General features: G+C 41.4%; 1 long non-coding RNA gene across 4 annotated transcripts in view; it reads right to left on the bottom strand.

The window, feature by feature from the left end:
- LOC135309629 (uncharacterized) overlaps positions 1-27,996 on the bottom strand; it is a 96,261-nt gene that overhangs the window by 20,893 nt on the left and 47,372 nt on the right. For 2 of the 4 annotated variants that reach the window (XR_010369822.1, XR_010369823.1), the window contains exon 1: positions 10,956-11,159. The exons of 1 other annotated variant lie outside the window; for it this stretch is intronic. This is a non-coding gene — a long non-coding RNA (uncharacterized LOC135309629). Of the gene's footprint in view, positions 1-10,955; positions 11,160-27,996 lie in introns of those variants that run through there. One more of the 4 variants, XR_010369824.1, reaches the window with a different exon arrangement.

The following is a 27,996-nucleotide window of genomic DNA, read 5'->3' as shown; positions in this document are numbered from 1 at the left end:
ATTCCATGGAGAGCTTCTCGAGGATGTCAGGATGTACACTCAGAGGACAAGGCATTGATCAGTGAAATGATCAAAAAGGAAGGAAAGCAAAGCTGTGCACTGGAAAGCCAGAAGGGATAAAGCCTTGGACAGCAAGCAAGCACTAACAACATGGCCTGAGGAAAAGCCAAAGAGGACAGCTTTTAAGTGAGCTTTCTTGAGTCCTGCTGTGTTCAGGGACAGAGGCCTTTGTAAAGTCTTCATAAATACATAGGACTGCATCAAAGTCATACTTAACTCACCAATTTCTCATCTTAAGTGGAGCAACTGACAGAAAACGTCTCTCCCCAGACATTTTTTATTAGGTTCTGGGGTCAAGAGAGGCTACAGTAATTACAGCCTCATCAAGGAGATAATATCTACTGTTAGAAGACACATTATCTGAGTCAGGATTGAAGGGACAATGCCTTTCTAGCAGCAGCTAGACATAGGAGGAGCTGGTTTTTATCTTATTAAATCTCAATATTATTAATAATTATTATTATTAATATTAAAATATAGCAATTATTATAATAATTAAACTTTTTTTCTCTTACAAAATGTATTTCATCCTCTTTTGCTGTTAACAGAATAATACATGTTCTGGTCCTGCATTTGTAACATTCTGACAGAGTCATGGGTGGGAGGGAGCCCTCTAAACTCAACCTGACTGGCACATCTGGAAAAGGATATTAAACTGGGAACAGAACCTTCCTCACACTTTTTGTTAAAAATAAATGACATTATTTGAACATCCAGAGCCAAAAGTCTTTATTTTTGATATACACAGTTGAGATACCAACACTATAAAGAAGATGGGGGTGTAACTGTGAGCTCTGACCGTTTTCAGAGCTTTCCCACTTAAAAAAAAAAATTCACTTGGAATTTTGTTTAACTTTGAAAGGAAGAATCTACACTATGCAAAACAGTTACACTGTTGAATTAGTTACTCTGATGAATGGGGCACACAGAGAGATGAGACAGCCCATTTAGCAAGAGAACAGAAACACTAATGAATGTTGCTGAGTTCGAGGAGGGAACTGAGTGCACATCACACACACAAAGAACCTTAAAAGAGCTGCAGATACAGGGCTGAACTTAACTGACCACAGGGAAAGCCACAGCACTATTAATACTGCCTTGGTTTGAAGCTCTGTGCCACCCTGGCAAAAGCCTCTCATAGTGGTGTTATGTTTAGAGTAAAGTTTTTGGTATTCCTGGTGGATTTGACCTCCCTCGCCTAGCTGCTCTAGATAGCCTGGATTTTGTGATTTTTACTCAGGATGAATATTAATGAAGTACCCAAAAAGAAAAGTATTAGGCCCTTCCACTCCTTCTGACCCCAGAGAAGCATTTCACTCTGCAAAAGCCTTGCAGAGCAAAAAAAGAAAAGGCTGATTCATCTGCAATGCAGCTCACCCCAAATTGCTTATACTTGCACTGTCACGCTCTGTGCTGGCACTGCTGACTTGCTGTTTGCTATTTTGGCTCATTATATAACTTTCAAAGGAAAGACTACTCTTTACAAAGCACTGAAAGAAGAGTGGGAGGCATTATATCAGTCTCCTACACATCTCACACTGTGTATAATGAACCTCCAAACTCTGAGATGTCTGAGGAGATGATATCTTCTCATGGCAAGGCTGGATCTGCCCCAAAATGTGAGATTTGCAGGGGAGGCATCTTTGCTTTCTGCCCTCTGTTGTTAGTGTCCAATGAAACCTAACAAAGAAACACTATCTATTGGCAGGACTGAAAAGTCCATGTTTTCAAACTGTCCAACATTATTAAGCACATGAATAAAATCATTTGAGATAGAATCAAATTCCCTGCTGGCAGAAAGGCTATTCATAGGCAACTAGAGGGAAGTGCACTGTAACTCCAGATTCATGCAGCTTCAAATTGTCTCATTTGAGATGTTTAGATAACAGAGCCCCCTGAGCTTTTCTATTCAGCTCAGCGTGCAGCAGAATGATGGCCAAAGGAAAACTCAACACTCAGAGGATTAAGTGATGCAATTTCTTCACAATGCAGGGGAAGATGGAAAATGCTATAAGGTGGGAATGAATTAGAATGGCTTGCCCTTGTCTTTACAGCTTCTGAGCAATCAGCAGGGCTGTTGGTATTCAACACTAAGTTTCATCAAAAGCACAAAGTATGATTAAGCCACTAAAAAAGCTGGAGAGTATCCAGGGTTTAATTACCATCATATCAGAGTTTTAAATGCTGATGAGAGCAAGTGTCAAGCAAGAAGAATGGCATGCAATACAGTACACCTTGGGGACTGCCTATGCATGAGGCTGATGAGTGCCTGGCACACCAACTAAAAGAGGGAATTACAGAGGTTTAATATACCAAAGAGAAATGGAGCCATTAACTTACATGGGTCCCAAATAACAAAGCTAATAAAATAAGAATCTAAACACAAAAAAATCACTTGGATTAAGTATAACCAGGATACTTCCTTTCATTTAAAGGAAAAGATCTGTCAAACACCTTTTAGTACAATACACCAGCATTTAGACTCAGCTCTGCCTAATAGATCTAACCACATCCCAGTCCTTACACATACAGAAAGAGAGTTTTTGATCTGAAAGGGACTGAGAAGGACAAGACACTGCAGGATAAGGATCTTCCTTATTTTTTGTAGATGGCAACAGCTGGAGATACAGTGGATGTCTTTGTCCAGATCATAGCTGGGCCTTGCTGTGGGCTCTGCCAAAAATATGCTTTTGTCCTACCACAAAACCTTAAACTTTGCCTATTCCTACCTTGTAGGGACATCATACACAGGATATCAAAACAAATACAAGAAATATATATAGGTTTTCCTAAGAGCAAACCAAATATCTTTAACTGCAGGAATTATCACAGACAATTCACAAGTTTAATGTTATACAACTCTTTATCTTTTAATTTTGCTTAAAATATAATTGCCAAACTTTCACTGTCCATTCAAAGGGACATTGCTCAACACAGCAGTCACGTAGATAGGGCTTGGAAGATAATTTGGGTTAATTTTTGCAAGAACATCATTACTCCCAACCTTCAGTCTGATATTATCTTTTTTCCTCTCCACTGCCACAAACACTTAAGAATACTGCACACAACAGCCCAAAGTAAACAGACTTGATGGGGAAGAGGAATCAATTTCTTCAAGGTGTGCAGAATGCAGGATTGGCCATTCAAACAAGGGGCCCAAAAATCTGTAGAACCAGATGAGATTATTCTTGGATATTTCAAAATCTGTGCAGAAGTTGCAGACACCAGTTTTCTCCTGCGTGAATGAAATCACCCAAACTCCTGGAACACAGAAGCCATATGGGAATAACTGCACCAGAGTGATTTGGGTCAGTCACAGCTTCAAAATCTGATTTCTGCCTAACCAGCCTGAGTGTTTCCTGGAGGAAACATTGCAATACCTCTGCATACCCTTCTCTAGAGTGAGCCAGTGTCTGTCTAAAAGTGCCACTGTGACTGGTGGTTTTTAATAGCAAAGAGGCTGGTTTCTCACAGGAGGAACACCCCTGGACCAGCATCTCTTCACTTGTACAACACAACAGACAAAAGGTGCCATGGGTCACCACACCCTCCCTGCACAACTCCTGCCTTTTATCTTCCAGACTAGGTAGGGCCTCACCACACACAAACATCCACAGCAAGGGCCCTGAACCCCTCAGAGGTCCTGAGCCCTGCCCCTGGGCCCATCAATGTCCCAAACTAAGGGCAAAATAACACACCTTCCCTGCATCACTCCTGCCTTTTTTTCTTCCAGACTAGGCAAGGCCTCACCATGCACAACCATCCACAGCAAGCGCCCTGAACTTCTCACTGGTCCTGAGCCCTGTCCCTGCACCCATCAAAGTCCCAAACTAAGAGAAAAATAAATCAATACATTTGACAATTTATTCAACATTGGATTAAAATGCTGTTTCCTCTAGATTGTTTTGAACAACCAAGGAATTCTTCTGACTTGAAGTGGGTCAGGGAAGCCAACAGAGCTCCTGGCTCTCCCCATGGGCAGGGGGTTTAGTACAGCACCATTTGTCTCCTGTCAAGGTGATTTATTTTCATGCTGTGAAGTGCTGACATAAGTACTAATGGATGAAATGCAGGAAGGGATCCCACACTCCTCTTTAGCACCTTTGTAGAGGTATTTTTCATCTCCCATTCTCTATGCAGAGGAGCATAAGGACCATTTTGCCTCCTAATTCATGCTCTGCTGACACAGCACCTCCTGCCCTGCATGCACCTCAGCAAAGCTGCTCTTTGTACCTGGGGAAGCTAAATCACTTCCTATCACAGCAGTTAAAACCCCAAGAGTTAGGTAGTCAAAATCCCAATCTTGTGTTTTGATGGCACAAGTTTTGGTTATGTCCCTTCACACTTTAACCTGGTGTCATCCTCGAACAACTGAGAGCAGGGGAATGACAAAAACCCTCATCTCAGTAGGTGGAGTTACTTCTCCCGTGTTAGGAAGTAAGTAAAAAGGATGAAGAGCTCTATGTTCAAAGAAAAATGCTTACCAAAAACTCTCTAAAAGATGCATGTTTTAGTGGGATAAATTCAACACATCTCCTCCACATGTTTATTTAGTACTTTCCCTTCCACCCCTTTCATTAGATTAGAGATAACTTCTCATCTTGCTTCTTCCTTTGGTACTGGTAACAGAACTTTCAGGATTCAGTTTGTCCTGTGCAATTTTTTTAATGGGCATGGCATAATTGTGCCTCCACACCTGCTTTTTTGGATAATTATAAAGGAGGAATATGTCATCCTTCTCTTTCGTGCACTGGTGATCCCTATCCAGGAATGTTCTCCTTGCCCATATGGCAGAGAGCCAGTAATTTGTCATGTCACAGTGTTTAGGGAATTCTTCCTCAGCTGCTAAGAAATTATCAGTCTGTTTTCATTTCCCTTGAGCCTTTAGGAAGAGATAACTTAAACTTTAAACTTCTGATTAATGTTTCTTCCTTCAATGGAAGGTACAAAAACATGGAAAAAATAGTAAGTCTACAACAAAGGATAGGATTTATCAATTATTTAAACACTGTCCGCACATGAAAAATTCAATGAGACTCAATATCTTCTTGTCCCAATGGAATATCCTGTTATGAAAGCATCAGAGATGTAAATTAAGTCTCTACCTGCACCGTGAAGTGATTTGATTTTGACGAGGTTTTCACTCACTTGAAATTATGGCTTCAAACATGAACTTGTCTGCCACAGGTTAAAACTAATGGATTATCAAAGGCTGAGCTGTTTATTCTGAGCATCTGCTCACATGAGGGGAGGTCCTACACCTGTCCCTCTCATACCTACAGAGAGGGTGCACATATTTAATTTATTCAATGCAGCATTTGCTTGGAGCAGGTGTAGGTCAGAGGGGAGCAGCTCACTGGGATGACTGTCAGCTTACAAGGCCAGGACTAGGTTTTAGGCTCAGGATTGTTCCAAGATTGAATTGTGAGTAACAGATATTATTAAAGGCAGATGAAGGCAAAGCCAAAAAATTACTGGAGAAGATTATTCAAGGCAAGAGTTCTGAAAGAACTAAGAATGAAAGGTTTCTGATTCTCAGTTGTGATATGCAGCCTCTTAATCAAAATCACCCTGGTGCTGGAAGTGGAGATATTATTCCTGGAAAAATCAAGGAAACTAGGGACTACTAAACCCCATGGCTTTCCAAGGCAAATAGATACAGAATAAAGAAATAATTCTGAGACATACAAACAAGTGTAGCATTTGGGGAAAAAACAAACAGGCTTCATATAGGGCAGTCAAGCTTCACAGTCCTATTGTAATTCCCTGAAGAGACCAAGAAGAAAAGTGAAATCAAGTTTCTACAGTACACTTGGAATTTCCAAAAGCACTCAGCAAGGTCCACCTAGCAGCAGCTTTTAAGGAAATTAAGCAGCCATATAATCAGAATCAAGGGTCTCACATGGATAAATAATTGTCAAAGAGACAGAAAACTGAGCAGACCCAGTTATTTTCTGCAGAAGGAACATCATCAGGAGTTCTCCAAAAGGACTGAGACTGGTATGTCCAGGTCCTTCAGAACTTTTATAAAGTTCTACAAAGGAATGTGAACAACACAGTTTGCTCATACTAAGCCGCACCAGGTGGTAAATAAAACATCATCTTGCACAACTGTGGAATAACATTAACATTTCAGAACAGACTTGACAGGGCTAAAAATTGACAGATGAAATTCAATGAAATAAATGTGAAATTAATGGTAATAAACAAACAAACAAAAAAAATCACTGAGTGCAGGTTATAACCTTTCTCCCAGCAAGTAGGATAAGACGACTTTAACTTTGGCTTAAGCTTCCTGTGAAAAGCCAGACTGGCAGAAAAACCCAGAGCTGGAGTTGTCACATTCCCCTAAAAGTCCTGTTCCAGAAAAACTGATACTGCTGGAAATACCACTTGGATAGCCATGTACTGCTAGAACTGGAGATCTACACTGCATATTGGACAACAGGCACAGAAGGTCAGGAAAATGGACATGGCTCCTTCCTGCACTTTATTAGCAGTTTGGGAAGTGGGAAACATCAAGGGAACTGAACTTGGCTCAAGGGTTCAAAGTCCTGCTCATGCACATCAGGCAGGTCCAAAGAAAGAGTTATTTGACTCAAATCTCAAGCTGCCTCAAGGGAAACATAAGTTGGATGTTAGGAAAAAGTTTTTCATGGAAAAAGTGATAAAGTTCTGGAATGGCTGCCCAGGGAGGTGGTGCAGTCACCATCCCTGGATGTGTTTATCAAAGCCTGGATGTGGCACTGGGTGCCAGGGTTTAGTTGAGATGTTTGGGCTGGATTGGACTCAATGATCTTGAAGGTCTCTTCCAAACCATTGATTCTGTGAATTCTGTGACGTTTGAGTCACAACACACCATCTCCTTCTTCTACTCAGGCGAGTAAAGAGCTGCAGGATTAAAACCTAGAGGGAAAATAGAACCTCAGAAATGGGCCTATCATTACCCCTGATTTTCCACATTAACTCTCAAGCCCCCAAATGGCAATCCCCTCTCTGATGCACAGTTGCTGCTTTCACACAGCCAAGCTCTGTATGACTGATCACAGTTTGACCCTGAAATATTCTTCCCCATTTGCATCCTCAATTGTAAACACATGGTGAGCATCTACTTTTGCTTTTAATTACTTGGTTTCTCACTTCTTGGAGGCCATTTGTGTGTTATTAAATTGAAATACTGTGCATCTCACTACTTCTGAGGGTGGCCTGGAATGAATTTTGGTGGTATATTAGATATAAGTCCTGCAACAGCATAAGAGAGTTCCACATGTAGCAGTGCTTTCAGAGACAGGAATCTGCTGAGCAGAGTGCACATAGGCATCTAATGGTACCTTCTCATGAAAAACTGATTTTTTTCCTCCTTTTCATCACTTGTGTAATTGCTACAATTAAAGCAAGAGAATTGCAAGATTTCAGGAGTGCAGCTATGGTTGTTTGTGTTAAATTGCATCTCCCTGCACTCAGAACAGCCTGTGCGTGCTCATGCCACTAAAGGGGAAGCAGGGAAGAGGGAAGCAGGTTCCCTTGTCATCTGTCTGGCTGCCAGCCAGGCATGAGATGGAGAAACCTTCCTCTGGAACTTGGTATGAGTTGAAGTGCAAGTTTCTACAGATAGTTCTACACTAATAAACTTCAGAAGAAAGTTGCTGCATGAGAATTTCCAGTGGGCTGAAAATGCACTTTATAGGAGGAGCAGTTGCTAAGGTGAATTATCTCAGATTCCTACATCAGGATGTCAGGCAACCTAGATGAGATGCTGAGCTACCCTCAGGTCTTCCTCCTTCACCACAGAAGATGAACACTTTCAGGCGTTCAGAAGTCAGAGTTTGGTGCTGTGACACAGAAAGCCCCGTGCCCCAGTTGGGCCAGACCTTTGAGGGGACAGGGTATGTGGGGAGATGGGGGTTCAGAAAGCCCAAGGCTGCATCTCACCAGGTTTTCTTTTTCTCTATATTTGCCTTTTCCATCCTCTGAGCAAGCATTGCTGATGATTGTTTTTACACTGGCCTTGTATCTTTCCTGTTCCAGGGTGATGATGGATGGAATGAGGTGCCCAGAAATGGATGTTTTATCTCAGGCTCCCCATTGTGCTGCCACATGTGCAAGTCTGACAGTTGAGCCAGAGAGGAAATAAAGCTCAGGGGCATTCCAACAGAAAGGTATTTCAGCAATCCTTAGAGAAGACCAAGACACAACAAGATTCCTCTATCCCTTTAGACTCATTACTAATACCAAACCCATTGGTAGAGTTGTTAGTGGAGTTGCTAATTGCCAAACGAGCCTGTGCTATAAGAAAAATTCCAACATAAAACCTCCACCCAAACCACTACACTTTATGTAAATATATAATGGTCTTGCAGGTAACTCTGTGAAGTGTCCCCCTTTTCCAGTATTAGAAAATAGTTCTCAGGACACCTTTGTCAAAGATTTTACCTTGAATTCCAAAGCCTTGGTTTTTTTTTTTCCCTTCCCTAGGAAATTACCCAGAGTTAATACATCAAATAAAGATATAAATACACTGAGTTCAACAGCAGACCTTAAATTCAGATGTCTGTAATGTACAAAAAGGCTCAGCCTCCACAGTCTCTGCTCCAGTACACCTGGATACACTGCTCCTCTGTATTTAAGGTCCAGATCAGGTGTCCCCCCTCAGCCAACACCTCTGCTCAGCCCTGCCCTTACGTTTCACAGCCCTGGGCTCTCTTCTCACAGCTCACTCATTTTGTAACCAACAACACTCCCACAAGTCCTGTGATGTATTAGATCTAACTAAGTCAGGCAATGGAATAAGACAGAGAAGGAAATGGACCTGGCATACCCAGGGAGAATATTTAAACTAAAAATAATTATGCTTAAAGCATGTTGGCAGCCAAAGCCGCTGTAATTAAAATAAGGTTTATTTTGCCCATTAAGAAACCTGCTCTTTACTTTTATTGCAGGAAACCACCTACTCTGAACATTAATAAAGCCTTTCAGCTACTGGCCTGGCTGGAAACCAATATCCAGCCAATCTTCACAAGCACTGAGCACTTGGTTCAATATTTTTTTAAATCAGAATTGCTCAGAGTACTTCTGGTACCCTGCAGAGAGAGAACCTGAAAACAGACTGGGCATTATCATAGAAAGCAGGACCTTGAAACAAGTGTATGATTCTGGAAACTTATAAGAAAAACTGTGTCTGTACAATCCTGAATGCATTCCTTGGACAGTGTTGCATACAGGAAATACCTAAAGAAAAAACACTCAATAATCTTTTAAGACAGAAGCAGCTAGATAAAACAACAAATTTTGACCTCAAATGCTTGCAAGACATCCAGATTCTGTGTGGCTCAGACATGCAGATCTGCCTAAGCAGACAGAAAGAACAGGGCTGGTTGTGCAGTTCTGTTATTCAGGTATCCACAACAAATGGCAAAATGAAACAAAGACAACCAAACGCAAAATGTACAAGTGTTATGTCAGGTTAATTTTGAAGCATTCAAAAATAAGCACTCAAAAAGATGCTATGCCATGATTTCAACGTTGCTGACAACATTGGCCATATTTGTATCAGCACTGAGCAGCTACATCTCTAGAAACAGCAGGTTTGTTTCCCAAGCCAGTGTTGATGATGTCATTGCAGCAGTTAAACCACTGTAGTACCTTCTATCCATTTCCCAAAGGACAGAATCTGAGCAAGCCTGGGCACTGTCTGTGATGGTCTTTGGGAAACTTGGCACCAAACAAAATCTGAGGCAGCAATCCACTTTGAAGGGAACAAAAAGAGCTCCACAGCCAAGAGCTTCCCTCCAGGGTGTGACTGCAGTGCCTTCTACTGCTCCTGTGTGTCCTCTGAGACACTCCTGGGACTCCTCACACCCACACCCCACCAGCTGCCTTCCTCTGGAGCTCTGTGCCACAGCACCACCCAAATCTTCACCAAACCCTCTGATTCCCCCTTGGAAAAGCAGACACTCAGCCCTGCAGAAGAGAGGGGGGCACCCAGAGCTGCAGACCCCAGCAGCCACTGGCACCAACCTCCAACCCCTCCAAAGGCAGAGCTGGAGGGCTTGCAGGCACTGGGCAGGCAGTTTGGAGTGCATGACTGTGCAGCAAGGTAGAAAAATTATAAAGAAAGGTCTCCTAAAATCAGGCCTGCTCTGTTAAATGGATGGCTGGCCTTGTCAAGCTAGCAGTTTGCAAGTTCCCACGTGAGAACAATCCTAGTGTGAGCAGTTCATTAACACAACAGTCTATTCCTGGGTGAAAAACAACTAGCATAAACATGAAACCTATCCCACGAGAACCAGTAAAGAAAACATGTAAACAATTTAAGAGTAGAGAGATTTAGTGAACAAGTAAAATACCTTTTACTAAACAATAGAGTCATTGGCAAGAAAGCTACTGACCAATTGGAGTCACACACGAGGTCTGTAAAACTGTATAAAAACAAGTTATGTGAAGAAAGAATGGCCTTTTTCCACCATGAAGAAAATTGAGTCCTTTATTCCAATAGATGACTTCCCACCAGCCATAGAAATGCAACTGCAAGGCTGTGTATTATCCTGCTTGCAGAGATATTGCTCCCTGTGATGTCAATGACCCAGACCTGACAGGTCAACACCCAAAAATTTCACCATGTTTCCACATGTGAAAGGGTCAGCCCCAGACCTGCTCTGTTAGCCATGTAAACTCAGTGGAAATCTACAGAATTCAGGCTATGGAAGGTTTCTCTGAAGACAGAATGAATGGTACCAACAATCACCTCCCCCAGATTCCATCCCAAATAAATGGATTCATGGCATCGTGCTGGGGTTTCTCACTTTGAGCTGGAAAAATTCCATAACATGTTAAGAAGTTAATTGTGAGGTCAAGGGAGAGTTTTACACACAATTGTACTGAAACCCCAAGCTTACCTGCAGTGTTTTCCACCAATTCTGACACTCTTGGAATGTCACTGTTCAAACAGCCACAACACACACAGAGTGCCACCATGCAATTCCAGAAGGCTTTAAGCATTTACCCACACAGAGCAACATCTCACCACTCCAGAGGGCTGCAAGGAGCTGCCCTTTTGGTTCTTTATCCCAGGCTTTTATCCCCTCATGCTGATGCCCTGCCCCTGTGTGCCCCCTGCTCCCTTTGGAGGTTGCTCAGTGCCCCTGGGCACTCCATGGCTCATTGCTGTCAGTGCTGCTCACAGCTGTGCCCGCTGGGGATGAGGCTCAGCCCCACCCCAATCACCACAGACTGCACCTTCCAGCCCCACTGGAGAGCTGCTGATCTGTGCTGGGGCTTGGCACTGGGGCTCTCCAGCCCTCCCTGCCTTCCCTGGGACCTGCCTCTCCCCTGCTGCCTCCCCCATCCAGGCAGTGCTAAACCCAGAAACCCTGAGGGGATCAAAATAACCTCACCATATCTGCCTAAGCCTAACAAACACCATTTTGATTCATTTCCATCAGATAAGCATTGTGCCCTATAAACAACTTTTCAACACAGAAAAAGCAGTTTCTCTGAACACTGTGCAGTGCTACAGATAACTAACATAAAAAATGTCCTGCAACGCAGGCACTGAATAACAAAATAATCAGTTTTTCCACTCAGATGCTTTCTAATATTGCTTCTGCTTTTTTTTCTTTTTCTTTTTTTTGTGAGATGTGGTGTTCATAATAAATAATTTCAAGACTTAATGTTCACAGGCTCCTTTGTCACCGGCAACTCTCGAACTGCCAAATGAAAAATATCTCATTTTTTGGTATTCTGTAGAAGGACAGTATATTTGTCAACAGTTTTATAGCTCTTAGTAGTACTCCATGAATATCATCAGCATTGGATCCTCTCTCAAAGGCCTACTGTATAAAAAAAAAATAATTTAAGCTGCAAGTCTGATGATTCCCTTTTTCTCTTTATTACAGCAGCACTACTGTGCTGTTATCATTATGGGTCTGGCAGCATTTTTATTAGAAACTGCTACTCCAGGGGTTTATAACTCCGCAGTAAAAATTCACTCCAGAATGAAACTTGTCATGCAAGAGAGCTCTTATTTAAGCCCAAATGTCAGAAAATTATATTTATACTTTTTTTAAAGTTATTTTAAAGCACATTCAATTGTTCAGACAATTGGACTACAACAATGGCTGGTAATTTGAGCCCCAGCACTGCAAAAAGAGCTTGCTGAATGTGACATTCAGAAATCATTTCCTAAAGCTTGTGGGCACTAAACTAAAATCTATGCATGTCCCTTTACAAGGAGTGCCTTAAGACAGGCAGTGTATTATCAACAGCACTTAAATCTCTCACCAAGCCCAGTTTCTGTCTGCTCAGAGGTAAAGCCAATCCTTCATATCACTCTGGCTGTATCAAAAACAACATTTAACACAGTTTCACACTGTTCAGGGTTCCAAAGCTTCTTAGGGACATCAGCACTCAGCTCTTTCTGCATTCCAGTGCAGGCTGCAGCAGATGCCCAACTTTTTAGCTCCTCTACAATCCCTAGCCAAAGAAATCCAAATAAATATTTTCAGAGTGCTACAGAAAGCAGGGACAAATCTTCCATGACCTTGAATCATTCCAGGTTTTCTTTCTTCTTTACAAAACAGGGAAAGAAGGTAGCTAATTGCAAAAAATACAATGAGCTATACTTCTTTGAGTGCTCAAGTGGTCATATTAAAATGATACAAATGCTTAAGGTATGACCAGTAATAAAATCCCACTGCCAGAGACATCTGCAATACAGCAGGAGATGAGACAAGACCTAAGATGATTTTTGGCTGTGCTATACAGAGATGTATCCTGGAGATTCAGCACAAAACATCAGTTCAACCCAGATTTTAGGGTTTGAAGGGTAATAGGAGAATTTCCTCCTAAAAGTTGTCTGGTTCTGAAATGTGGCTAATGAAATTAATTCCCATAGACCCCCCCCCCCCCCCCCCTGAAAAGCTTTTTTGCTCTTTTCAAAAACATCTATTAATAGAGTAGCAACATTTGTGAATTCATTCTCTTTATTGCTCATTAGACTAAATTCTGGTCATTTTAAGTGGAAGAGAACTTTGAGCAAATGATCACTTTTTCAGAGCAATTCCTGATTTGCTTTTACAAGACTGTTTCCTATGCAGCTGTAACCTACAGTAACTGTTGTCTGACAAGAGCCTTTTAACTGAAATTGCCCCCATTACAGCTGTAATAAAATCAGATTAGAAGATTAAGAAGCTGACTTTATGGTTCATCCTTCACTCCCCCCTCTTTAGGTGAGGTTTCTATCATTTACTGTATTTTGTAACACATTAAAATACTGAAAATCAGAGGTTTTCATGCTGGCTCCCACAGAATGAGGCAAAACCTCTGCAAGCAGACAAGGTGAGTGAAGGAGCAGCCTTGCTGCCACAGAACAAAAATGGCTCAGGGACATAGTGCAGCACCCAGAACATGAAAGGCAAGAAGGCTGAAGGCAGCATTTCTCTGAGGGAACGCTGATAGAGTGAAACATTCATTTTTAAAATTCAGGACAGCAAATATATAATTCAGGAGAAGGCTGAATTTCAACAGCTTTTCAGTTGTTTCCCTTCTGTAACACAGGCTAAAACACAGATTTGAAGGGCAGCACCACCATCTGAGAGCTGAGGGTTCCTTTGAGCCATGCTCAGGGGAAGAATCCAAAGTATTGCTGGGATGGTCAGCAGTTGCATTTCTGGCTGAATTTGTAATTGGAAACAATTTTATTGGTAAATGGATGGGCCTTCTGCCACTGGTTACAATTCTTGTGGCACCTCTGTTATTGCCTTCCAGTTCAGCATTTCAGTGACTGGAACAAGCCTGCTCATGGGATGCTCAAGAACATCATTAAAGCCCTCCCATTTCCTCTCAGGACCAGCTTTGTGGCTTTCTTGTTTCAGCATTTATGCCAAACAAAGCACTGATGTGGTTTCCTGACTTCTGGAGCACTTTCATGCAGAACCAGATCATAACACCTCTGCTGGGAGGATGGACAGTATTCCTGAGAGGCTGGAACAGCATTTGGAAGAGACCAAACCTGTCCAGATAAAAGAATGCAGGCCACAGCTCTCCTCTTGAGTCACATGAATACTTTAAAGAATGAAGACCTTCTCTCATAAGGAAGGTAAGGGCATGTTTTAGCTTTAGCTGTGTGCTCAAAACTCACTGGCAATTAATTAATTGCTGGGTTTAACAGGATTGACTTCAGTATGTACTTCAATATTTTACTGAACTGGGAATTTTACAGATCTCATTTAAACAAAAAGGTTTTAGCAATGAGCCAGGTGCATAGTACTTATGATCTTCTGAAACTTTTACCTACTGATGGGGAATTAACAAAAATGAGCTTCAGATTACTACAAGCCTGAATCCCCTTTGACTTCCACTGAAAATTCAACTCTTAATGAACCCACAACTCCCCACTTTGATAATGATTTCCATAATTCAGAGTTTGGCAACTGGAAGCATATTCTGGAGATCTTCTACATCCCCACAGCTCTGAAAAAGCTTATTAATACATGGGTGGTATCCTGACAGATGTTACAAAGCAGCACTGTCTTAAAACACTTAAAAAATCCAAACTGATTTGCTGCAAATGCTATAGATTAGAAACAAGCCTCAGAGAAATGTTCAAACCCACAGTTGTCCTTACTGAAACAATTGTCTCCTCAAAATTACCCAGACTAGGTGGTCTGCAGACAAACTGTCAAGTGCCTAACTATTTCTGCATGTTTTGGGAGATTTGCCTTTTAATCCATGAAACAGCTCTGTGTTCTTAAGATGCTCAGATGTAATTGTTGTTCTTGTCCTGTAAGCTGGACAAACACTTATCAGGCAACCACTGGAAGTTTCCCTTCAGTAAATGCTTTTGTTGCCTTGGGTTTCAGCTTTTATATTTTTCACATTCTGTGCTGCTTTAGTGTGTGGGTCTGAGCTTCACATGAGGGGATGGTGAGCTCTCTGCACAGAGCAGGGAGACAAAACAATTCCTGCTCTAGCTGGGGACCAAGGACAAATGATCCAAATCTCAGGCCCAAGAGCACAAACAATGTGGGCTGGAGAGAGAAAAACAAGAATTAGGGTAGTTCATGGGGTAAAGCTGGAGTTGGAGAATTAACTCCAATATGCAAATGGAGCAGAACTGATCCCAGTGAGAGACCCCGTGAGCGCTCGTGCATTTTGGGACCATTTTGGTTCACCTTGGGTGCAGCCCTGGCTGGGCTCTTGTGCTGCCCAAGGTGCATCCATTGAGGCCTTTTAATAAATCCCTACTTTATTCTTTATCTCTGTCCAGTCTCTGTTCTAGGTCAGCCTTCACAAAGCATCACTTTCACTGCACCACCTCAACCCCAGCTCGTCCACAGGCGCTGCTGCTTTGCCATTTCAGGTACCTTAAAGCATTGCAATAAAACCATGCCAGCTTCCCCCCGTCCCAGGACGGGTGGGCACTAACATCTCTCTGTAACTCCTCAGCACCACAGACTGGTTCCCACTGGCCCTTTTGCCCTGGAATGGGCTGTACCTGGCTGGGGCACTGCCAGCAGCCCCACTGCCTGTGGTTCAGGTATTTATTCTGGGCTCTGCCTCAACAAAGGAAAGGTTACCTGCTTTCTTTGCTCTAAGGCAGTGGTAGGAAAAAGCAAGCTAAAAAGAAATTCCAAAGGCAGTGTCATTAAATATCAGTGGTGCTGGCAACGTGGTCCTAGACATTATATTCCTTCAGCCCTTCCTAACTCAGGATTTGTGTTTTGGAAGAAAATAAAATGTAAATCAGGCTGCCAATGCAGAGTGATTTCAACAGACCCACAAAATGTTCTTGGCTGAAACAGAGAGAAATCCCCCAGTGCTCAGCAGTCCTAAATCAGAAAAAACTCCCTCTCACATCACTGGGAAGAGAGCCAGAGAGAAGGGTGAGCACTGAAATCCACTCCTGGGGTGGGGGATGTCCCAGAGGAGCTTGCCCAGCACTCTCTGTGATTTCCCTGGGCTCTGGATTAGACCCTGACTGTGGGCAAAGCTCTGGAGCTGTACACACCCAGCACCAGCTCCTCTCACAGCAAACAGGGACAAGAAACCTGAGCTGACAACGAGCCAAAATCCCCTCAGCCACAGCCACAGCCCCTTCTGGGCTCCAGAGCTGTAGCCATTCAGAAAACTCCATTTTCTTTACTCTGGTTACATATTATTTCAGTTTTGGAAAGATGCTTCATGTTAATTTTTATATATGAAAGCCATATATATATATATATATATATATATATGAATTGTGTATATATATATATAAATAAGATATACACATTTTATATATATATATATATATATATATATATATATATATATATATATATATATATATATACTGTATTATTGGATCCAATATTTTCCTTAACAGTTGATATATTATATGTATAAAAATGGTTAAAGAAAACCTCTGATCACACCTAATATACAGGGCTATCCAATGACAAGCTATTTTTTCCCCTCAAAAGATATTAAAAATTCCTTTTACTTCACTGGTATAAAAATATATTTAAAATCAAATTTTGTCTACTTATTCATAGAGCTAACCACTCTATATGTTTTTTTTTTTTATGTTAGCAAGTAGCTCACAAAGTACTTTTATTTTAAATATATTTTTAAGCACTCATAAAGGGCTTAGCAGATCTTTACCTACATAAATTTCTGGCACTTCCCTGTTATCAATTAGACACATTTTCCAAGTGCAGATGACAATTCTAAGTATTAGCATTTTAATAAAATTACTATGTTGAAGTTATTTTTAAAAGGGTGCAAACTGTCACTGACCAGTTATGTCACAGCTTCCCAAACCACTCAAAATGTGGGCAAAATGGGCAAATATCTGCACAACAAAGGTAGGGAATCATCTTTGCATTTGTCTGCCCTACAAACAACAGTGTTGGAATGCCTGCAGATGTGTTTTATTGTTCCAACACGATGCCACAGGCAGTGGCTCAAGGAGGACAATTCTTTGATCAGCTGTAAGGTAGAAAGTCAGAATTCACAAGCTCAGCTCAGGTGAAACAACAGCTTTTTCCCATGGCATTAGTGTAATGTCAATGATTGTAATGCCAATTATTGTAACATCAATTATTTGGTAAACCAGTAAATAAGTACCTGTGTTAGTTTGCCTTTGTCTGTGCAGGGTCTGACCCAAAGTGGATGGAGTTTGATGAAGTTGGGATTGTGCCCTTTGAGCAGACTGAGACCACATTGGACAGCAAAAGTTTGAGAGGCTGAACTCCACTTTTCTAGTATGAAAGGAGGGGATTGTGACCCTCCTGCCCATCTGTCCTTGATTTCAGCCAGTCCTTGCCCACTAGATATGGTGACAGAATCCTGGAAGGAATGTCAAGTAGAAAGGGCAAATTCTCATAGCAGACCAGTTCCCACACTGAATATTTAATTTTAATTGGATTTCCTCTGAGACTGGGGCTTCCATGCATTTTATTACTACTTCTTATGGGGTAACAGATACAAAATCTGTTACTCCAGGTATTGGGATGCTTATTTAGAATATATGATGCCATGACCAGTTTGAATGGACCACAGAAAGCCCCATATTAAACACATCTTCCTGCAGTCAGGTGTACACTCAGTCTGTCCATCCTCTTTCCTGCACATCTCTTGGAGTGATGTCTCTATGGACAGTGTGCCCAGCACTCAGCCATCCCCCACTCAGGCACAGGAGCACCCCAAGATCCACACTTGGGATTTGGAGGGGAAGCAGGTTTGCTTTGTGTTTTATGTTTTTCAGTTATGATTTTTTTTTTCCTAGCTGCTCTCTCTTTTTAGAATATCCTAAACAGTGTCAAAAAAATGCACCACTCCCATAGTTCATGGTAGCAAGCAGATAGAACAGCAGTGGGCTAAAACCTCAACATTTAAAACTATGCAAAGATATACATCTGTTATTATTTCTTGCTCCTATAAAAGATGAGGGGAATGGGAAGAATTTGGGGGATGAGAATCAGAGTCATATGGGATCTATCAAAATGCATATGGTTTCTCTCTTATCTTTGTCTCTGCAGCACATAAATAAATGAAATTCAGCCCAGAACTGCTGCACATAAATAACTGTAGGATAACATTATTAGGCCAATTACTATGGCCAGCTGCAGACTAAAAGAAGATGACATTTTTCTTGTTCTGTCCCTCAGCTCTCCAGTGTCACAGTCATATTTTCTGGAAAAATCCCTTCACCCAGGATTTTGCTCCTGGGAAGCTGAGAGGCCTCAGAGGAAAAGGAAAAAAATAATTATCTGAGTTGCTTCTCCTGTGTTTTGCTCCTTTGGAATGTGTTTGGAGATTGTTTACCCACAGGTGATTGTTCCATTGGATTCTGCTGTGAGTTGTTTTCACTCTTTGGCCAATCAGGGCTAAGCTGTGTCAGGACTCTGAAAAGAGTCACAAGTTTTCATTATCTTTTTAGCCTTCTGTAAGTATCCTAAAAGATAAGAATACTTTTTCTATATTCTTTAGTATAGTTTAGTTCAGTATTCTTTAATATAATATAGTATCATAAAATAATAAATTAGCCTTCTGAGAACATGGAGTGGGATTCATCATTCCTTCCTTTGTCCGGGCACCCTGCAAATACAATGTTCCAGTAATAATCCTGGCTCACATCAACCCTTTTTCAGCACAGTTACAACCCCATACAAAACGCTGGGTGGTTTGTGCTACCACATCATTCTTCTCACAACAGGTCCTTGATCTTACTGCTCCACACACTCAGCTTTGCTCCTGAGCCTGCTTTCCATCCAAGTGTTTGGGTTCCTGCTCAGTCTCACTCTGCAGGGAGAGCTGGATACCTGGGAGTTTAAATGAACCCAGCACTTACACTGGGCCTGCCCAACTGAATTGCCATTTTCATTCCTACTTTATAACAAGAGATGACAGGTAAGTTGTGCTCAGAGGTACTCTGAGGCACACGGGGAGAGTGCCTGGGTTCCTACACTGAGTTACACTGCACTGAGCTTCATTTGGAAATGTTAGGAATTCATTCACCCTCCTTGTGCTTTACTTCACTCCGCTCTAGGAAATGTCACAATCAGAGGGATAACTAAATATTATATAATCTCAATACATCCCTCCCTTCTTTCCCCCAAAGTTGGAAATTAGTTGAATGTAAACTCAAATTTTTCCTCAAATGTAGTCCAATGTCATTAGATAGGAGTGCAGGATGGTACAAAGGATTTCTGCACACCTCTGGGCAATCCTTTAATGAACCAGGACTCACCACTTGGTTTGCTCTGCAATCCATGCCTTTGATCTCCTCCTGCATTTGCTTCCATAGCCAAAATTTGGTTTAGTTTTCAGTTAGTTATTAAGAATAACTCAATTACCTAAGTTACAAAATTGAATTCTGATTTGTACCAAAAAGCCAATCACCCTGAAACCAAGTCTCTAAAAATATTTTCACTAAAAGAAAAATATCCAAATTCCAGAGTGTCAGGGAAGAGCTGCTAAGAAATGTCAATATACAGAAAGTGCCTGGAACTGGTAGAAGAAACCTGGGAGTCCATCACCCACTCATCATCACAATGACACACATTAATGAGCACATCCCATCCCACTGCAGGTTTAAAAAAGCAGATTCCATTTCTGATCTTTGCTTTCCTGTTCATGATCCTCTCATACTCCACCATGACTACACAGAACATTTTTCTTACACATATGAGGGCACTTTCCAGTGGCCTCCAAGGAATCCTCAACAGTGGAGCAAGCCTTCAGGGATAAAGGAAAAAGATTATTGAACTTTTAAGCCATATTCTTTCCCCTCATCCGACCTCAAATACAATAAATTTAATTTATTCCAGAAGTTCCATCTTAATTTATTCCAGCATGTGCTTATGGGAACACTAGTTGAGAACTGGCAAATCCAGCAAACAACTCAGTTTTGGATCAGAGCTCTCTGTTTGTCTCTACTCAGCCACCAGGGTCCAACAGATGAGCTGATAGAATCAGCGCTCCCTGGAACTGCCACCAGGGCAGAAATGGCAGGATTTTCATCCCAGAAACCTTGTGGCAGGGTGAGCACCTTGAAATTAGCACTCCATCTGAAAGATTCCAATAAATTCCTCTCTTGCTAAGCAGTTTGGAGACTGAGATAGAAAACCCCAGTGAAGGGAAAACTCCTAAGGGGAAGTTTTTATTCACAGAATATCTGACTTGAACCAGTTGCATCATCCTGCAACTTCACCTCTTCACCCTTTTATTTTGATAAAAATAGTTTTGCTCATCACAGAAGGGGCCTTTTGCACATTAATCAGTAGAGTTGTGGTAGGGAAGAAGTTTGGACTCTGTTTGTTCTTTCAATACTCTGCATCACATTTAAATCATATTTTGAAATCCTGCATTTTCAAAAAGCCCTATGTATCCTCCAAATTCACTCTTACTGCTAAAAGCAAGCAGTTATTTTGGGGTAAAAGAGGGGAGGTGCACAGGTTTTTTTATGTTTAATTATTCCAAAAGACTTGATTATTCCAAGATTCCAAGAAATTTCTTTTTTTCCCTTTATGCCCAAATAGGACTCCAGGTTCCATCTGTGATGAGGACTGCATGTGTTCAGTATTCTGACCCTGTCTCAGTACAATCACCACAGCAGATAATCTGACACCTGAACTTTCACAGCTCTCCACGTATGAAAAAAATTTAATGTAGCACAATGCAGAAATTGAAGAATAAAATGTTCAATATATTCATACACACACTTTACATTTCTCTGTGAATCAACAGTAAAAACAGAGATCAGTATTTGGTCCTGGGCAGGACTGCATCAGTTATTGCCTTGTTAGCATTTACAAAAAAAGGATGAGGTCAAGATGAAAGAACATAAATAACAAGGAGGCAAATTGCAAAGCAGTAGAACTGCAGTGAGAGGCTCATATTGCACGAGGTGCTGAGCCAGCTCTTGAGCTGTACTCACAGCTTTGGTGAAGCCCATTAAACTGCATCTTCCCAGGAAGGGGTGTGATAAATATATTTGTGCTTTGTTAAAGCTAAAATATAGTTTCTTAACACTTAGAGTACTTCATCCATCATTTGTGCATTGCAATTGTGACTCATGTGAACAGGCAGAAGTCCAATTAGCAAAGATGCAAAATGGCAGTACTTTTAGGCAGAAAAAACAGGGCAACCTGCTATATCAATAGTGAGGGGAATCAGACTAAGAAAGTCCTCATGACTCTAGGGGTGTTCTGGGTTCTGCACTCTGCTCTATCAGTATCCCTGTGTCTGTCACCACATTTATATTTGCAATATAAAACTAATGGCAGGGAATCCATAATTGATTTGCTTGGGCTCCTCCCAGAGAATTCTCTTCTGCTACTTTGATTATTCCATGCTAAATATTTTGAAGTAATTTAAAATATCTTCAGGTTTTCTTCATGGCACAAATTAAGTACTTTCTTAGTCACACGGTCTTTTAGCTTTGTTTTAAGAAAAACAGTGATTTAAAGCAGTACTTTCAAAGCATGAAGCACAGTGCATGTGTTCCCACATGCTGTGGGACAGGTATTTAGACTCTGCCCTGGTTCAGCTCTGCTGTTCTTAATTCTTGCAGTTCAATCTGAGCTCACTGCCTCAAATATGTAAAATAATTTTCTGAAGGGTTTCCTGCACAATTTATTGACACTCACTTTTGCATGTTATGAATGTACAGGAGATCTTTCACACATTCAGCATCAAAATCTCTCCTAACACACTGACAACAACTGTGCCCAGAGTACCACAGCAGCTTCTACCAAAATACCACTGAGAAGGCACAAAGTCTCAAAAGTGCTTTTACCACCCTGGGTGTGAGACAGCAATCAAGTGCTCTGCCATCAGGAGCATCATTCCAACACGACACCTGAGGTTTATTTGAGCAGCACTACAGAATATGCAGACAGTTCTGTACAAGCAGGCACACAGAGCCATTATTTAATGCCACAAATTAAAAGCAAAATCAAAAGAAGATTCCCTCTCCCCAGTCTTTTTACCTGTTCTTAAGCCAAAGGCCTTAGTTTAAAATTAGCACTGAAAGTCCACTACAAGCAAGACCAGTTTGTCCTGGGCTGATCAAAAACAGCATGGCCAGCAGGGTGGGGGATCTAATTCTCCTCTGCTACCCCACCTTCAAGAGATCCCACCTGGAATACTGTCTCTGTGACTCCAGGGAATACATTTTACAGGCAGCCCATCTCCACTGAACGTGCCACATCCAAGCTGGATGGTCAGGGCCACTCTCCCCTTGTCCTGATGGTCACCAGAAATGGGCTCACGCCAGATCTGCAACCAAGCCACTGCCCAGGAGAACAGAGGTCCCTGCAGAGTGAGCTGTGAACCACTGACTGTGACCTCATTACCTGCTTTAGGGCAAATCTGGGAGGAAACAGGGCTAAACGTATGAATGGGGATAGAATTCAGCATCATAAAGCCACCCCAGGACAGCCCATGAAAGAAATCCTTCAGTGGATGTCATTGGGATCAAGGGGCCTCAGGAAGAAAGCAACACCTAAGCCAGCATTACACAGCACTACAGCAGAACCCGTAAAAGTAGCTTTGCTCAAACAAAGGTCCTCAAGGAATTGGAAATATACTTATTTACAGGAAAAATAGAAAAGATCAAATTCAACAAAACCTTGCACTCAGGCTTAATCATGAGACTGCAGCAGGTTTTCACTGAGGCCCTGGTGTGAGTGGAACTCAGGCAGAAAAGCAGTGTTCATCCCTACAGTTGGGATTATTAGGGTTTTGGAGGTAAAATGAGACCAGGATTTTGCAGGGAAAGCCACTAGTTTAGATCTCCTGATGAGAACTGCATTTTTTTTGTGTACAGTGCATCTTAGTTCAGATGCTCTTGTCAAGAAAATACTCTGTTTGCAGACAATCTGCAGGGTTACCAAAGAGTTCTTTGAAAAACAGATTTTTACTTATAAAGCAATATGGAAAATATACAAAAGTGAGTGAAAACAGGAAAAGTCTGGAATTCCATGATGACACTTCTACAGTAATTCAAACTACAGCTGCAGTGATTAATATTTATGATCAGGTTATCTTTTCCCTCCAAAACAGTCTATTTTGTAATAATTCTTGAAGACAATATGCAGATACCATATGGTCCCAGAACATCTGGAGCCCAAAGCCATCTCTGTCAGAAGCACAGAATGTCACTCTGAGATTGCCCAGGAGTTTCCATATGATCTGCTGCCTCAGGGATTGAAAGAGCAATAACAATAAAGGGAACTGTGAGTGTTGCTTAATGTTTTCCAATGGATTGTGCACATTAGAAACAGCAATTAATGATTTGGTTTATAATGCTTCAGGGAATTACTGTCCAGCAAAATAATGCAATTTAAATTTGCAATAAAGTTTAAATGTGCAGGCATTTCATGGCAGCACACAGCAGTGATTTGCCAGAGGAAAACAACACTGTTATTGCAGCCACATCCAGATAATCACAGAAAAAGCCATATCAACCCTTAAGTGATTTGATTATGCTCTCTCACTGTTCAGGAGTCCTCAAAGGCATATTCAAAAGCAAATATACCTCACTAAAAGACCACAGGAGCAAAAGCCCAGCACAGAATTAAAGAACTCTTTTTGAGTTTTTAAAGGTACTGCTGCAGTCTTCTCCTCTAAATATACTCCCCAAAACTTGCAATTATCATTATTATTTTATTTTTAAAAATGCCTGTATCACTTAGCATCTGGCACCACGAGAAATTAAAAATCAGACCCATGAAATAACCTATATAAGAAATAGCTGCATTTGGCCAAACTTCCCTTGGCCATTCTTCTAAGAGTAAGAATACTTGGGAGCTGCAAGTAAAAAATTCAGATTAGTACCTCCCTGTCTGCAGCCCTAAATATCTGAACATTCCCTCCTAAAAGTGCTCATAAATATAATGTTGTACACCATGTCCTGCAGTCAATACAGCCAAAGCCAGAGAAGAAATTAATTCTGGAGGGAAAAAAACCCCCTAAACAGAGCTTCTCTACTAAGGCAGACCTAAGCTTTTCACCACCAAGGGGATGTTGTAAAGTTGGCTGTACACGTGAAATTACATTTAAAATACATTTCCAAACATAAAACACAGGCACTTGAACGGAACATCTCAAACTTAATCTCTCCCATTTCTACTCCACATTCATGCTATCCTTTTTTTCCAGTGTATTTCATTTGACCTGATCAGGAAAATCCTTTAATGAAGCTGTTTAGAAACTGGAAAGGATAACTGGAAATATTTTCAAGGAAGACTAAATATACTTTGTTAATGTGTAAGAATTGTATTGAAATGTGTTTATGCAAGCTTGGTCAAGTTATTGTAAATGAGTAAATATTAATTATTATTTTACAGAAAAATAATTTTAAAGAAGAGTTTTAATGAAAACTTTAAAAGTTCTGCAGAAAATTGTTGAGCACCTTGAATGGGGTGACATTTATCAACAACAGATGTGACATGCTCAGACTTGCTTTCTTCCAATAGTACACTGATATCTTCAACATATCTCTGAATAAAGTTACCCTAGTGTCTCCAACAGCTGACAAAAATGCACTGATGGATTAAAAAATCCTAAATATTTCTCACAGAGTAATCACAGGGAAGTTAGTCTTCCCAGCATGCCTCACCTGCAGCAAAAAAGCTTTCATCATTTTTTTCAGAGAGTCCTCATCATCCTGCAATGCAAAGTCATTCCCATATTTCATGTGCTGCTTCTCCTGTCTGCAGCAGTTTGCTCAGAGCAGATTCATCACACCACACTATTTCAGGGACAGGTCTCTTGGCAGCTGGACTTGCATTCCAAGAGGCACCACACACTCCTCTGGGGCCTCATCCTCCCAATGAGCATCATCCCTCTCTCCAACAGCTCCAGGCAGGACATGGCCACGCTCCCCTGATTGGACACATCTGCCCCGTGCCAGAGGTGACCTGATTCCACAGCCAAATGCAAAAGGATAGAGAACTGGGAAACCCTCCTGGCAAAAATTAAACTGCTTTGGCCTTGTCTGCTATGGCAAGCAGGATTGAAAGAGAATGACCATTTTTTCCACAGTCCATTCCCCTGGAGCAGGAATGCTTTCCATTGCCATATTTAATTACTAATCATGGGAGGTGAAGTGAAATCAAGCAAACAAGTCATTAACTCCTGGCATTTCTGAAAAATCAGTATGGAGTTTAATGAATAAATTCAAACCCAGATCCAGAGTAAAATTCACTTTGCCTAAGTCCTTCATTCCAATGGCAGTGGCTTACACCCTGCCCCAAAACAGAAGTTGAGCTCCATCAACACATCCGAGCTGTGCATGTACCTGTGGCCTTCTTCACTCAACTCTACAATTCCTTCTGGGATGGGCATCAAGGTATCCACCTGATCCAACATATTTTATAGCTCAGGTCCCACCAGGAGAGCAGAATCTACACCAACTTCAAATGTAGTGAAAGGCAGTTTTCTCAGCTCTGTAGGACAACAGCTCTGACAGCATTAATGTGATGGGGGCTGTTGGTTTGTTTTATACCACAAAAACTCAGCCATGTGTGAGCAGGACATTACTATTGTATCCAACACACACTTGGAAACAGAAATAAAGGATATTTTAATGTTTAATGGCACAAAGATGTTTACTCAAAAAACCCTCAAAGGGCAATATTAATGCAGCAATGTGCCAAAGGACGCTCCGTGGCCAAGTCCCTGTTATAAAATATTTGTGCTGCAGGAGCTGGGGGGGTAGGATGTGCCCCTCCTTGACTTTTGACAGAGACTGACTCATCACAAATCAAGAACTCCCTGGAGATCCCTATTTTAGTGCCCAGAGGAAGTGTCTCTCCATGTTATCCCTTATATTTAATATCTTCTTCCCACACTGGCTCAGCAAACCAGAGTGCAGCAGCTTGCCCTGAGTGCAGCCAAGGGCTGAACTTGGCTGCCTCATGTGAATCTTGCTGTGCCTGTAAATGTGATGTCACAGGAGATGTGTTTCTGGGCACTTCCTGCAAACTGCTGCAGAGGATCCTCTTTCATATTTGTGTCAATGAATACTCATGAACATTCATCAACAATTAAATAGTATGGAGCTAATCAAGCATTACTATCAGTAGATCATAGCAATTCCTATTGTTTCAAAAATCTGTGCTTTATAAAAGAATGTATACGTTTGTGCTTTATGTCTGCAACTATTATGCACATGAATTATTAATGTGCTATAAAATTAGTATATTTTGGGGGGGGTGGGGGGGAACGAGTTACCTAAGGCATTTTCATATAAATGACTGCAATTTAACTTTCAAAAACATTTCATTTTTCAACACTCTGCTCACTTCAAAATGAAGTCTGTACATTAGATTTGGCCAAGCATGTCACAAGAAACCTCACACTTGTAAATGATTAACCCATGAAGAGCCAGCATGGACAGAACACAGAAGCAGCAGCCGTGTAACACCAGGCAGACAGCAATCACCCTCGGGAGTTTCTTAACAAGTTTCTGCTTGAGCAGCTCCAGAAAGCTGAAGCCAATTCCCATGATGCTTGGATGGTCTGTTTAGCAGGAGCACATCACTGCTCTTCCACACCACTGCTCTAAGCTGTGCAATAGGAAAACCTCCCAGACAGCCCTGCCCAAGCATTGTCACCACGGGGAGAGAGGGTGGCTGAGCTGGGCTGGCCACTGCAGCTCCCTCTCCTCTCTCACACTCTGCTCCCAGCACCACACAGCTTAACTGGATGTGGAGGAAAGGATTTGATAGCCAAAGAATCCTTACACTGTGGCATTCACATTCTCTGAAAAATTCTTTCGCTCAGGGTTTTTCTCCTGGGAAGCTGAAAATCAGCAAGAGAGGCTTCAGAGAAAAGGAAAACAATTTTTATTTCATTTACTTCTCTTGTGTTGTGCTCCTGTGGAATGTATTTAGAAATTGTTTACTCAAAGGTGATTGCTTGATTAGATTCTGGTGTGAATTGTTTTGACTCATTGGCCAATGAGTATAGTGTTCTTTAATATAATATAGTATAATAAAGTAATAAATTAGCATTCTGAGAACATAGTCAGATGCATCATTCCTGCCTTTGTCAGGGTTCTTTGATTACAATATTACATGCCTGAGATACTGTTGTAGGCAACAGTTTTTTCTCCCACTCCTCCTCATGTCCATCCAAGTTCAGCAATTCCATGATTCTCACAGAAATAGAAGCCTCATCTTCCCTCAAAAAAAGCCCTAAATCATCATCATTAAAGACCAGTGTATATGGAATAAGAAGGCTCCTAGACACCTGGCAAATTAATTCTCTTCCTCATCTCGTCTTGTTTCTTTCCATTGAAGGCTGAACTTGGTGTCTGATGCCTAAGTATCACAATCTGGTAACATAAAGCAAGTGCAAGAAGAAAAAAAAATGGTCAAAATAAGGAATTGTGGATTTGTCTACAGAAAAGTAATGACAATGGATTAAAGTAGCTGAAGCAAAATTCAGACACTAACTTGCAGGTGAATGCTTTGATTCCAAATTGAATAAACACAAAGTAAAACTCTGCCTGCAACAGGAGGAGCTGACTTGTTCAGCCTTGGAGGTTCTTCCAGCAAATGGTTTGAAACAGAATATACAGCAGTGGTCCAAACACCCCAGCCTCACCCAGGACTTCCTGCAGATGCTTCTGCTCAGTTCCCACAAGAGGCTTCCTCATTCAGTGGTCTAATTCCTGAGGATGCCATTCCCAAGATGTGAAATGTGATGTACATCTGGCCACAGCTGTGTGAGATGGAAACATCCTCTTTGGAATCTTTAAAATGCTCCTCTGGTCAAAGAAACATGCAAAAAAAATTGGCAAGATATTTTTTCAAGCAGGTTCCTGTCCCTAGAATAAGCATTCAAGACATAGGAAACCCTTTGGCTTCCACAGAGCATGTGGGTAGGAGAATAAAGAGGAAAAAAAGGAAAGCTCATTTGGAAAGTCTTGTTGTTAGAAAG

This window comes from Passer domesticus, chromosome 11, assembly GCF_036417665.1.
Source record: "Passer domesticus isolate bPasDom1 chromosome 11, bPasDom1.hap1, whole genome shotgun sequence".
Classification (NCBI taxonomy): domain Eukaryota; kingdom Metazoa; phylum Chordata; class Aves; order Passeriformes; family Passeridae; genus Passer; species Passer domesticus.
This window is presented reverse-complemented; position numbering and strand designations above follow the sequence as displayed.